This window comes from Mesoplodon mirus (genome assembly GCF_964341445.2).
Source record: "Mesoplodon mirus genome assembly, chromosome: 2".
NCBI classification, from domain to species: Eukaryota; Metazoa; Chordata; class Mammalia; order Artiodactyla; family Ziphiidae; genus Mesoplodon; species Mesoplodon mirus.
The window spans coordinates 150,637,320-150,652,508 of NC_138977.1; the positions used below are offsets into that span (position 1 = coordinate 150,637,320).

Here is a 15,189-nt window from a genome sequence, read left to right on the forward strand (position 1 = left end):
ACAACACAATAAATGAAATTAAAAATACTCTACATGTTATCAATAGCAGAATAACTGAGGCAGAAGAATGGATAAGTGACCTGGAAGATAAAATAGTGGAAATAACTACTGCAGAGCAGAATAAAGAAAAAAGAATGAAAAGAACTGAGGGCAGTCTCAGAGACCTCTGGGACAACATTAAATGCACCAACATTCGAATTATAGGGGTTCCAGAAGAAGAAGAGAAAAAGAAAGGGACTGAGAAAATATTTGAAGAGGTTATACTAGAAACCTTCCCTAATATGGGAAAGGAAATAGTTAATCAAGTCCAGGAAACACAGAGAGTCCCATACAGGATAAATCCAAGGAGAAATACGCCAAGACACATATTAATCAAACTGTCAAAAATTAAATACAAAAAAAAACATATTAAAAGCAGCAAGGGAAAACAACAAATAACACACAAGGGAATCCCCATAAGGTTAACTGCTGATCTTTCATCAGAAATTGCAAGCCAGAGGGGACTGGCAGGACATATTTAAAGTGATGAAGGAGAAAAACCTGCAACCAAGATTACTCTACCCAGCAAGGATCTCATTCAGATTTGATGGAGAAATTAAAACCTTTACAGACAAGCAAAAGCTGAGAGAGTTCTGCACCACCAAACCAGCTTTACAACAAATTCTAAAGGAACTTCTCTAAGCAAGAAACACAAGAGAAGGAAAAGACCTACAATAACGAACCAAAAACAATTAAGAAAATAGTAATAGGAACATACATATTGATAATTACCTTAAATGGTAATTAAATGGACTAAATGTTCCCACCAAAAGACACTGACTGGCTGAATGGATACAAAAACAAGACCCATATATATGTTGTCTACAAGAGACCCACTTCAGACCTAGAGACACATACAGACTGAAAGTAAGGGGATGGAAAAAGATATTCAAGGCAAATGGAAACCAAAAGAAAGCTGGAGTAGCAATTCGCATATCAGACAAAATAGACTTTAAAATAAAGACTATTAGAAGAGACAAAGAAGGACACTACATAATGATCAAGGGATCGATCCAAGAAGAAGATATAACAATTGTAAATATTTATGCACCCAATATAGGAGCACCTCAATACAAAAGACAAATACTAACAGCCATAAAAGGGGAAATCGACAGTAACACATTCATAGTAGGGGACTTTAACACCCCACTTTCACCAATGGACAGATCATCCAAAATGAAAATAAATAAGGAAACACAAGCTTTAAATGATACATTAAACAAGATGGACTTAACTGATATTTATAGGACATTCCATCCAAAAACAACAGAATACACATTCTCCTCAAGTGCTCATGGAACATTCTCCAGGATAGATCATATCTTCGGTCACAAATCAAGTCATGGTAAATTTAAGAAAATTGACATTGTATCAAGTATCTTTTCCCACCACAATGCTATGAGACTAGATATCAATTACAGGAAAAGATCTGTAAAAAATACAAACACATGGAGGCTAAACAATACACTACTTAATAACGAAGTGATCACAGAACAAATTAAAGAGGAAATTAAAAAATACCTAGAAACAAATGACAATGGAGACACGATGACCCAAAACCTATTGGATGCAGCAAAAGCAGTTCTAAAAGGGAAGTTTATAGCAATACAATCCTACCTTAAGAAACAGGAAACATCTTGAATAAACAACCTAACCTTGCACCTAAAGCAATTAGAGAAAGAAGAACAAAAAAACCCCAAAGTGAGCAGAAGGAAAGAAACCATAAAAATCAGATGAGAAATAAGTGAAAAGGAAATGAAGGAAACAATAGCAAAGATCAATAAAACTAAAAGATGGTTCTTTGAGAAGATAAACAAAATTGATAAACCATTAGCCAGACTCATCAAGACAAAAAGGGAGAAGACTCAAATCAATAGAATTAGAAATGAAAAAGGAGAAGTAACAACTGACACTGCAGAAATACACAAGATCATGAGAGATTACTACAAGCAGCTCTATGCCAATAAAATGGACAACCTGGAAGAAATGGAAAAATTCTTAGAAAAGCACACCTTCTGATACTGAATCAGTAAGAAATAGAAAATATGAACAGACCAATCACAAGCACTGAAATTGAAACTGTGATTAAAAATCTTCCAACAAACAAAGCCCAGGACCAGAAGGCTTCACAGGCGAATTCAATCAAACATTTAGAGAAGAGCTAACAGCTATCCTTCTCAAACTATCCCAAAATATAGCAGAGGGAGGAACACTCCCAAACTCATTCTACAAGGCCACCATCACCTTGATACCAAAACAAGACAAGGATTTCACAAAGAAAGAAAACTACAGACCAATATCACTGATGAACATAGATGCAAAAATCCTCAACAAAATACTAGCAAACAGACTCCAACAGCACATTAAAAGGATCATACACCTTGATCAAGTGGGGTGTATTCCAGGAATGCAAGGATTCTTCAATATACACAAATCAATCAATGTGATACACCATATTAACAAATTGAAGGAGAAAAACCATATGATCATCTCAATAGATGCAGAGAAAGCTTTCGACAAAATTCAACACCCATTTATGATAAAAACCCTGCAGAAAGTAGGCATAGAGGATTGCAGGGAAGATGGCGGAAGAGTAAGACACAGAGATCACCTTCCTCCCCACAGATACATCAGAAATTCAACTACACGTGGAACAACTCCTACAGAACACCTACTGAACGCTGGCAGAAGACCTCAGACCCCCAAAAGGCAAGAAACTCCCCACATATCTGGGTAGGGCAAAAGAAAAAAAGAATAAACAGAGACAATAGGATAGGGACGGGACCTGCACCAGTGGGAGGGAGCCGTGAAGGAGGAAAGGTTTCCACACACTACAAGCCCCTTCGCGGGTGGAGACTGCAGGTGGCGGAGGGGGAAAGCTTCGGAGTAGCGGAGGAGAGCACAGCAACAGGGGTGTGGAGGGCAAAGCGGAGAGATTCCGGCACAGAGGATCGGTGCCCTCAGGCACACACCAGCCCGAGAGGCTTGTCTGCTCGGCTGCCGGGGCGGGCGGGGCTGGGAGCTGAGGCTCGGGTATCGGCTTTCAGTCGGAGCGCAGGGAGAGGACTGGGGCTGGCGGCAGGAAGAGAGCCTGAAGGGGTTAGTGCACCACGGCTAGCCCGGAGGGAGTCCGGGGAAAGGGTCTGGAGCTACCGAAGAGGCAAGAGACTTTTTTCCCTTTTGTTTCCTGGTGCGCGAGGAGAGGGCATTAAGAGGGCTGCTTGGGGAAGCGCCGGAGAGAGGCGCGGACCTCGGAGACGGGCGTGGGACGCTGGGGCTGCTGCTGCCGCCGCAGGGCTTGTGTGCGAGCGCAGGTCACTGTCCGCCCCGTCTTCTGGGGGGCCTGTGCACCCCGCCACTGCCGGGGTCCCGGGACCCGGGGACGGCTTTCCCGGGAAAGCGCACGGAGCGCCTCGGGCTGCTGCAACGTGACGACGGCCTCTGCCGCCGCAGGCCTGCCCCACACTGCGCGCCCCTCCCTCCCCTCTGCCTGAGTGAGCCAGAGCCTGCGAATCAGCAGCTCCTATAAACCCGTCCTGTCTGAGCGAAGAATGGACGCCCTCCGGCGACCTACGCGCAGAGGCGGGGCCAGGTCCAAGGCTGAGACCCGGGAGCTGTGAGAGCAGAGACAGGGAAATCTCTCTGTGCAGCCTCGGAGGCAGCGGATTAAAGCTCCACGGTCCATTTGATGTGCCCTGCGTCTGTGGAGTGCATAAATGGACAGCGAATCATCCCAAATTGAGGAAGTGGACTTTGAGGACAACATTTAAGACTTTCCCCCCTTTTCCTCTTTTTACAACGAATTATCCCAAATTGAGGAGGTGGACTTGGAGAGCAAGATTTTTGATTTTTCCCCCTGCTCTCTTTTAGTGAATGTGTATGTGTAATCTTCTGTGTAAGATTCTCTCTGTACAGCTTTGCTTCCACCATATGTCCCAGGGTTCTATCTGTCCGTTTTTTTTTCAATAATTACTTTTTAATTTTAATAACGCTACTATATTTCATACTTTATTCTATTTTACTTTACCTGCTCTTTCTTTTTTTCCTACCTTCCCTTCCTCCCTCCCTCCCTCAGCTCCTCCTTTCCTTCTTCCTTTTTCTTTCCTCCCTCCGGCCCTCCCACCCTGCTTCTTCCCACTTTCTTTTTCTTTCCTTCCTCCCTCCCTCCCTCCAGTCTTTCTTTCTTTCGTTCCTTCCTCCCTCCCTTCTTCCATTCACTCTTCCTTTTGCTTTCATTCCTCCCTCCCTCCCTCCTTTCTTTCTTTCCATCCTTCCTCCCTCCCTCCCTCCCTCCTTTCTTTCTTTCTTCCTTCCTTCCTTCCTTTCTTCCCTTCTTCCTTTCTTTCCCTCTCACTTTCTTTCTTCTACTAATTCTTTCTTTCTACTTTTTCCCCCTTTTATTCTGAGCCGGGTAGATGAAAGGCTCTTGGTGCTGCAGCCAGGAGTCAGTGCTGTGCCTCTGAAGTGGGAGAGCCAACTTCAGGACACGGGTCCACAAGAGACCTCCCAGCTCCACATAATATCAAGCAGCGAAAATCTCCCAGAGATCTCCATCTCAACACCAGCACCCAGCTTCAGTCAACGACCAGCAAGCTACAGTGCTGGTCACCCTATGCCAAGCAACTAGCAAGGCAGGAACACAACCCCACCCATTAGCAGAGAGGCTACCTAAAAACATAATAAGGCCACAGGGACCCCAAAACACACCACCAGACGTGGACCCGTCCACCAGAAAGACAAGATCGAGCCTCAACCACAAGAACACAGGCATTAGTCCCCCCCACCAGGAAGCCTACACAACCTACTGAAACAACCTTAGCCACTGGGGACAGACACCAAAAACAACGGGAACTACGAATCTGCAGCCTGCAAAAAGGAGACCCCAAACACAGTAACATAAGCAAAATGAGAAGGCAGAAAAACACACAGCAGGTGAAGGAGCAAGATAAAAACCTACCAGACCTAACAAATGAAGAGGTAATAGGCAGTCTACCTGAAAAAGAATTCAGAATAATGATAGTAAAGCGGATCCAAGATTCTATTTCCAAGATCCAAAATCTTGGAAATAGAATAGACAAAATGCAAGAAACAGTTAACAAGGACCTAGAAGAACTAAAGATGAATCAAACATCGATTAAAAACACAATAAATGAAATGAAAAAATACTCTAGATGGGATCAATAGCAGAATAACTGAGGCAGAAGAACGGATAAGTGAGGGGAAGATAAAATAGTGGAAATAACTGCTGCAGAGCAAAATAAAGAAAAAAGAATGAAAAGAACAGAGGACAGTCTCAGAGAACTCTGGGACAACATTAAACGCAACAACATTCGAATTATAGGGGTTCCAGAAGAAGAAGAGAAAAAGAAAGGGACTGAGAAAATATTTGAAGAGATCATAGTTGAAAACTTCCCTAATATGGGAAAGGAAATAGTTAATCAAGTCCAGGAGGCACAGAGAGTCCCATACAGAATAAATCCAAGGAGAAATACGCCAAGACACATATTAATCAAACTGTCAAAAATTAAACACAAAGAAATCATATTAAAAGCAGCAAGGGAAAAGCAACAAATAACACACAAGGGAATCCCCATCAGGTTAACAGCTGATCTCTCAGCAGAAACTCTACAAGCCAGAAGGGAGTGGCAGGACATAATTAAAGTGATGAAGGAGAGAAACCTGCAACCAAGATTACTCTACCCAGCAAGGATCTCATTCAGATTTGATGGAGAAATTAAAACCTTTACAGACAAGCAAAAGCTGAGAGAGTTCAGCACCACCAAACCAGCTATACAACAAATGCTAAAGGAACTTCTCTAGGCAAGAAACACAACAGAAGGAATATACCTACAATAACGAACCCAAAGCAATTAAGGAAATGGGAATAGGAACATACATGTCAATAATTACCTTAAATGTAAATGGACTAAATGCTCCCACCAAAAGACACAGAGTGGCTGAATGGATACAAAAACAAGACCCATATATATGCTGTCTACAAGAGACCCACTTCAGACCTAGAGACACATACAGACTGAAAGTAAGGGGATGGAAAAAGATATTCCATGCAAATGGAAATCAAAAGAAAGCTGGAGTATCAATTCTTATATCAGATAAAATAGACTTTAAAATAAAGACTATTAGAAGAGACAAAGAAGGACACTACATAATGATCAAGGGATCGATCCAAGAAGAAGATATAACAATTGTAAATATTTATGCACCCAACATAGGAGCACCTCAATACATAAGGCAAATACTAACAGCCATAAAAGGGGAAATCGACAGTAACACAATCATAGTAGGGGACTTTAACACCCCACTTTCACCAATGGACAGATCATCCAAAATGAAAATAAATAAGGAAACACAAGCTTTAAATGATACATTAAACAAGATGGACTTAGTTGATATTTATAGGACATTCCATCCAATAACAACAGAATACATATTTTTCTCAAGTGCTCATGGAACATTCTCCAGGATAGATCATATCTTGGGTCACAAATCAAGCCTTGGTAAATTTAAGAAAATTGAAATTGTGTCAAGTATCTTTTCCGACCACAATGCTATGAGACTAGACATCAATTACAGGAAAAGATCTGTAAAAAATACAAACACATGGAGGCTAAACAATACACTACTCAATAACAAAGTGATCACTGAAGAAATCAAAGAGGAAATTAAAAAATACCTAGAAACAAATGACAATGGAGACATGACGACCCAAAACCTATGGGACGCAGCAAAAGCAGTTCTAAGGGGGAAGTTTATAGCAATACAATCCCACCTTAAGAAACAGGAAACATCTCGAGTAAACAACCTGACCCTGCACCTAAAGCAATTAGTGAAAGAAGAACAAAAGACCCCCAAAGCTAGCAGAAGGAAAGAAATCATAATGATCAGATCAGAAATAAATGAAAAAGAAATGAAGGAAATGATAGCAAAGATCAACCAAACTAAAAGCTGGTTCTTTGAGAAGATAAACAAAATTGACAAACCATTAGCCAGACTCATCAAGAAAAGAAGGGAGAAGACTCAAATCAATAGAATTAGAAATGAAAAAGGAGAAGTAACAACTGATACTGCAGAAATACAAAAGATCATGAGAGATTACTACAAGCAACTCTATGCCAATAAAATGGACAACCTGGAAGAAATGGACAAATTCTTTGAAATGCACAACCTGCCAAGACTGAATCAGGAAGAAATAGAAAATATGAATAGACCAATCACAAGCACTGAAAATGAAACTGTAATTAAAAATCTTCCAACAAACAAAAGCCCAGGACCAGATGGCTTCACAGGCGAATTCTATCAAACATTTAGAGAAGAGCTAACACCCATCCTTCTCAAACTCTTCCAAACAATATCAGAGGAAGGAACACTCCCAAACTCATTCTACGAAGCCAGCATCACCTTGATACCAAAACCAGGCAAGGATGTCACAAAGAAAGAAAACTACAGGCCAATATCATTGATGAACATAGATGCAAAAATCCTCAACAAAATACTAGCAAACAGAATCCAACAGCACATTAAAAGGATCATACACCATGATCAAGTGGGGTTTATTCCAGGAATGCAAGGATTCTTCAATATACACAAATCAATCAATGTGATACACCATATTAACAAGTTGAAGGAGAAAAACCATATGATCATCTCAATAGATGCAGAGAAAGCTTTTGACAAAATTCAACACCCATTTATGATAAAAACCCTGCAGAAACTAGGCATAGAGGGAACTTTTTCAACATAATAAAGGCCATATATGACAAACCCACAGCCAACATTGTCCTCAATGGTGAAAAACTGAAACCATTTCCACTAACATCAGGAACAAGACAAGGCTGCCCACTCTCACCACTCTTATTCAACCTAGTTTTGGAAGTTTTAGCCACAGCAATCAGAGAAGAAAAGGAAATAAAAGGAATCCAAATTGGAAAAGAAGAAGTAAAGCTGTCACTGTTTGCAGATGACATGATACCATACATAGAGAATCCTAAAGATGCTACCAGAAAACTACTAGAGTTAATCAATGAATTTGGTAAAGTTGCAGGATACAAAATTAATGCACAGAAATCTCTGGCATTCTTGTACACTAATGATGAAAAATCTGAAAGTGAAATCAAGAAAACGCTCCCATTTACCATTGCCACAAAAAAAGAATAAAATATCTAGGAATAAACCTACCTAAGGAGACAAAAGACCTGTATGCAGAAAATTATAAGACACTGATGAAAGAAATTAAAGATGATACAAATAGATGGAGAGATATACCATGCTCCTGGATTGGAAGAATCAATATTGTGAAAATGACTCTACTACCCAAAGCAATCTACAGATTCAATGCAATCCCTATCAAACTACCACTGGCATTTTTCACAGAACTAGAACAAAAAATTTCAAAATTTGTTTGGAAAAACAAAAGACCCCGAATAGCCAAAGCAATCTTGAGAACGAATAATGGAACTGGAGGAATCAGGCTCCCTGACTTCAGACTATACTACAAAGCTACAGTAATCAAGACAGTGTGGTACTGGCATAAAAACAGAAAGATGGATCAATGGGACAGGATAGAAAGCCCAGAGATAAACACACGCACATATGGTCAACTTATCTTTGATAAAGGAGGCAGGAATGTACAGTGGAGAAAGGACAGCCTCTTCAATAAGTGGTGCTGGGAAAACTGGACAGCTACATGTAAAAGGATGAGATTAGATCATTCCCTAACACCATACACAAAAATAAGCTCAAAATGGATTAAAGACCTAAATGTAAGGCCAGAAACTATCAAACTCTTAGAGGAAAACATAGGTAGAACACTCTATGACATAAATCACAGCAAGATCCTTTTGGACCCACCTCCTAGAGAAATGGAAATAAAAACAAAAATAAACAAATGGGACCTAATGAAACTTCAAAGCTTTTGCACAGCAAAGGAAACCATAAACAAGACCAAAAGACAACACTCAGAATGGGAGAATATATTTGCAAATGAAGCAACTGACAAAGGATTAATCTCCAAAATTTATAAGCAGCTCATGCAGCTCAATATCAAAAAAACAAACAACCCAATCCAAAAATGGGCAGACGACCTAAATAGACATTTCTCCACAGAAGATATACAGACTGCCAACAAACACATGAAAGAATGCTCAACATCCTTAATCATTAGAGAAATGCAAATCAAAACTACAATGAGATATCATCTCACACCAGTCAGAATGGCCATCATTAAAAAATCTAGAAACAATAAATGCTGGAGAGGGTGTGGAGAAAAGGGAACCCCCTTGCACTGTTGGTGGGAATGTAAATTGATAGAGCCACTATGGAGAACCGTATGGAGGTTCCTTTAAAAACTAAAAATAGAACTACCATACGACCCAGGAATCCCACTACTGGGCATATACCCTGAGAAAACCATAATTCAAAAAGAGTCATGTACCAAAATATTCATTGCAGCTCTGTTTACAATAGCCCAGATATGGAAACAACCTAAGTGTCTATCATCGGATGAATGGATAAAGATATGGCACATATATACAATGGAATATTACTCAGCCATAAAAAGAAATGAAATTGAGCTATTTGTAATGAGGTCGATGTATCTAGAGTCTGTCATACAGAGTGAAGTAGGTCAGAAAGAGAAAGACAAATACCGCATGGTAACACATATATATGGAATTCAAGGGGAAAAAATGTCATGAAGAACCTAGGGGTAAGACAGGAATAAAGACACAGACCTACTAGAGAATGGACTTGAGGATATGTGGAGGGGGAAGGGTAAGCTGTGACAAAGCGAGAGAGAGGCATGGACATATATACACTACCAAATGTAAGGTAGATAGATAGTGGGAAGTAGCCACATAGCACACGGAGATCAGCTTGGTGCTTTGTGACCACCTAGAGGAGTGGGATAGGGAGGGTGGTAGGGAGGGAGACGCAAGAGGGAAGAGATATGGGAACATATGTATATGTATAACTGATTCACTTTGTTATAAAGCAGAAACTAACACACCATTTTAAAGCAATTATACTCCAATAAAGATGTAAAGAATAAATAAATAAATAAAGTGATTTCCAAGAGGGTGGTAAATAAGACAGCTATGTTTATGCTCCAAAATTAGCAATAAAGCATAATACAATTGTAAATGCAAAAAAAAAAAAAAAAAAAAAGATTTTAGTTCCAAAAAAAATTTTACTTTAAAGAAACCCAGATAGGGGCTTCCCTGGTGGCGCAGTGGTTGAGAGTCCGCCTGCCGATGCAGGGGAAACGGGTTCGTGCCCCGGTCCGGGAAGATCCCACATGCCGCGGAGCGGCTGGGCCTGTGAGCCATGGCCGCTGAGCCTGCGCGTGCGGAGCCTGTGCTCCGCAACGGGGGAGGCCACAACAGTGAGAGGCCCACATACCGCAAAAAAAAAAAAAAAAAACTAAGAAACCCAGATAAACAGTAACTGTTACCAAATTGCTACTAAACGTGATCTTTCCTAATTGGTGACACAGGCTATGATAATACCTTTTATGTTCTGTCCTGCCTGTGAGAACCAGCACCACTTTTGCTAAAACTTAGGTTGACAATCAATATAAAAATATTTGCTAATATTTATTGAATACTTGCTCTGTTAACCTTGTTTATAATATTGTAATCTTATGAACACTTACTAAATAAATTTAAAAAATAAATATATATGAGTTTCAAAAATAGGGAGCAAACACTAAGATTTATTCTCTTCTGTATGTACAAGAGATTAAAAGATAAATAAGTACATTACCAGCTTAATCTTTTAAGGAAAATGAAAGTTAACAAATTAACAAATTAAGTATTTGGGAAAGATAATGAAAACAAAGTTTTTTTTGTTTTTGTTTTTGCGGTATGCCGGCCTCTCACTGTTGTGGCCTCTCCCGTTGCGGAGCACAGGCTCCAGACACGCAGGCCCAGCAGCCATGGTTCACGGGCCCAGCCGCTCCACAGCAGGGGGGATCTTCCTGGACCGGGGCACGAACTCGTGTCTCCTGCATCGGCAGGCGGACGCTCAACCACTTTGCCACCAGGGAAGCCCCAAAGTTTTTTTTCAAAGAATATTATCTTGTGTCAAATTTATGAATTTTTCCCACATCCTTTAAACAATTAGAAGCCAAGTGGTATTTTTCAATTAAATTTCAAAATTCTCATGGTATTTATGAGACCAATTTTATAAAGAAAATGATTTTCATTGAAATTTCAGTTTAAGGAATCTTAGCACGCCAATACATGTGGTATTTTTTGGAAAGTTGGTACAGCCCAGATTGCCTTTCATTGAGAAATACAACAGGGTACAGAAAGTCCTGCTTTATATATACATGACATAATGCTCCCCAGAAACTCAGGCTTACAAGCAAACTAGAGATTACTTTTTCTTTTTTTCTTTCATATGTCATATTAGCTTTGAGCTTTCACATATTTAGAAATAGCAGTACTTTGGCTGAAGAGTTGCCTCTTTTGCCCTCCTAAGTGTTTGGAAATTATATTCTGTTCTATATTTTATTTGAGTTTTAGTAGTAATCCTGGTGGTGGTGCTCTTTGACTTAAAAGTTCCTTTAACTACATATTATGTTGATCTGAGGATGAATAAAGCCCTTTTTATATTAGCAATGGTAGATTAAAAATAAGATTCAAACATCTCAGGAAGGCGTTCTGAAGTAGAAAAGATTTATATATGAGAGACAGATCTGTGTGACCCTGGGGACATTACTTAACCACTTGTGGACTCAGTTTCTGCACTTATAAACTCAGGCGAATGCCTACCTTATAACATTTGTCTCTGCTGATTGATGAGACATCACACATAAAGCCCCCAGCACAAAGCCTGATATATAGCAGCTAACTAGTTAACATTAGTCACTTCATTTCCCTAATCTCTATTTAATGTACATTCTTGAATGGTAATAATAAAGAACCAACACCAGACAACAACATTTACTTTCTACCTAGTAAATTCAGGTGACTGAGGAGAGTCAATCCCATACTTTGTGTGGAGGTCAATTTTAATTTTTCTGATTCTTGGTAGACATACACAGTAACTGCAATTAGAATAGGTACACCTTAGAAAGTCCTTTCATATTTCATATTTAATTTACACTGCAACTCGGTGATGTAAGATTGAATGTATTATTACTTTCTTGTTTTAGAGATTAGAAAAATGTCACTTTCTGAATTGAAATGACTTAACAAAAGTGGAGATGGAACTTGAACTGCTGGGCTCTAAGTTCTGTGCGGTTTCATGACATTTTGTTGCCTTCTTACAAAAATACATGTTCTTCCCCTTTATAGTAACATGCTAGTGGACAGTCATCCACTACACGAAAAATATGTTAGGCAGCTAAAAACTTCTCAAGGTAACTCAAGAACTGAGGTTGGTCAATAAAGCAAATAAGAATTGAGTGTTTACTGCTGAGAGTTTATTTTTCTTTAAAAATAAACTCCAAGATCTTTTATAAGATTAAGATATTTCTTATACTTTAGGATGAAGTGGACTTGGTTTGACTGAAGTTAACTTTATTTTCCTTGGGTTCATCTTTTGGTATCACTTACAATGATTTTACCAAATGAACTAATAGTTCTAACAGTTTCATCGTCTATTTTCCAGCATACTGCAAATTTAGAATGTTAATGAATTGATATTAAAATTGGGGGAATGTATTTAATATACTTGAAAAAAGCCTAAAACAACATGTGAAGGGACTTCCCTGATGGCCCAGTGGTTAAGACTCCGCACTTCCAATGCAGGGGCACAGGTTTGATCCCTGGTCAGGGAACTAAGATCCGGCATGCCATGCAGCCAAAAAATAATAAAATAAATAAATAAAATTAACATGTTTAAAATTTAAAATATTTCATATTCAATCTCACAGGTAGTTTTGGAAGAATTTCATATATCTATATCTATATAGGAATTTGGATGTTGTCTTTCTCTTTTAAAGTAACTAATGTATCTAAACTTCAAATTATTTGTTCAAAATGACACAAAACATATCAAAAAAAGATTCATAATGAAGTATAAGATGGATAAGAAACAGAGATGTAAAATATGAAGATCTTATATATTGGGATAAAGGAATTTAGTCTTATTCCATAGGTCAATGTCAAGAACTATGTAAGGTCTGGGATTTTATCTCACCTACAAGCTAAAAAGCTTAACTGCTACTATTTCCTGATACTGGTAGAAGACATGAGTCTCCTGGATCAGAGACAATGGACTTTATAGTTCATGGCAAAAGGAGTGGCTGAGTGTCAACATGTTGCTTACACCAGTTCCCTATGCCCCCTCCCAATCCCATGCGAGTGACACACAGGACCAGTGATGGATGCCTGTGAATGTCGTGGGTTATGTTAAAGAAGAACATTAACCTTGGGGAATTCACAGCTTTTAAAATAAGAAAGAACAAGCCTAATTCTTATCTGGAGGAAAGAGTTACCTAATCCCTCAAGGTTGCTCACTGCAATCACTGCCCCGAGAAATGCTCCAGATAAAGAGCATACAGTGTCTTTCATTCTTGACACACACAAAAGAATATATAGGGATGCTCAGGGTGACAGCAGACTGCTATTCCCTACAGCAAGCAGCACTCAATATTTTTGATGCCACGGGAATTACTCCTCTAAAGGATAAGAAATACTGCCATCAATGACAGTGCTTCTTAAGCCGGTTACTCTCAAGAGAAGCAAGGAAAATCCTGCACCCTTTGCAAAAGGCTTCAGGTAATTTTTAATTTTTTTTTTTTTTTTTTTTTTTTTTTTTTTGCAGGCCTCTCACTGTTGTGGCCTCTCCCGTTGCGGAGCACAGGCTCCGGACGCGCAGGCTCAGCGGCCATGGCTCACGGGCCCAGCCGCTCCACGGAATGTGGGATCTTCCCGGACCGGGGCACGAACCCGTGTCCGCTGCATCGGCAGGCGGACTCTCAACCACTGCGCCACCAGGGAAGCCTGGCTTCAGGTAATTTTTATACAACTATCTTACTGACCTAAGCATTGGAAGCCATAGAAAGTTTGATAGTGAAAGGAGTGCCATAATCATATATTTATTTTAGAAAGATGACTCAAGACATAGTGTGGAGATTGACCAGAGTGGACAAGATGAAGACAGGACCTAATTAAGGAGGCTGTTATGGCAACCATGGTAAGTGACCATGTTGTGAGTTAGTGCAAATTTGTGGATGTAGAAGATGAACCGAAAAAGGAGTGCTAGACTGGCGTAGGGGAGAAGACACGGGTGGAGAGCTGTTGGAACTAACATATTGGTGAGGAAACCAGCAGGTAGGAATTTGAGAGGAGAGTAAGTTTGAGTATGAAAAGATATCAGGTTGTTTTTGAAAAGCTGTACTTGAAAGATATACTAATTTCAGACGACTGTAGATGGAACATAACTGGGCTCAATATATATCAGAATATATATCAATATATATCACAGGCATTCTATAGATGATTTAGAATCTGCCAATGAAATTCATCTCCTGGTAACTTAACATTACTCAGGATTATTCACTTCCCAGTCAGCTCTGTCTCACACCCACACACAAACACACACACACACACACACACACACCACACACACATACCAATGTGCAACATTTAGCACACTCTATTGAATACTGGAGTCCACTAGACACTTTAATTCATGGCATTAAAATCTTAGTTAAAAATAACACAAAAATCTCAACATCCCTGGGACCAAATAATATCCAAATGTATAATATTGTCTAAAGTCCTTAGTGAATGGATGTGATAAATAAATAATCCAAATACCTCACTTAAGCCAACAGTTGCAACCTCTTCTCATTCAAATTTATATTTTAAAACTAATTGGGGGGATCATTTTGGTGGTCCTAGTCAGTGTAATAGAGCATAAAAAATAAAGGCATAAAGTTGAAAAAAATAAAAAACTAATTAGGGGGAAAGGGAGGGATAATTTTGATTTTATCCTCTTATTTCTCTATCCCAAATTGTAACAATCAGTTACCCCTAAGTAAAAGGCATACAGCAAACAAGAAAAGAAGCCAGAGTCTGGATAACTAGTTGATAAATGAGAAGTAAAACATCATTCTTGGTCAACATTCCAGCTCAGGGCAGCCCAGATCATTTCATAGGCAAAACTGATGTTCAATTA

At 39.4% G+C, this 15,189-nt stretch overlaps 1 protein-coding gene across 24 annotated transcripts in view; it reads right to left on the reverse strand.

Annotated features, from left to right (window-relative positions):
• Nucleotides 1-15,189, reverse strand: part of ANK2 (ankyrin 2) — a 710,377-nt gene that overhangs the window by 207,151 nt on the left and 488,037 nt on the right. The window lies entirely within an intron of this gene.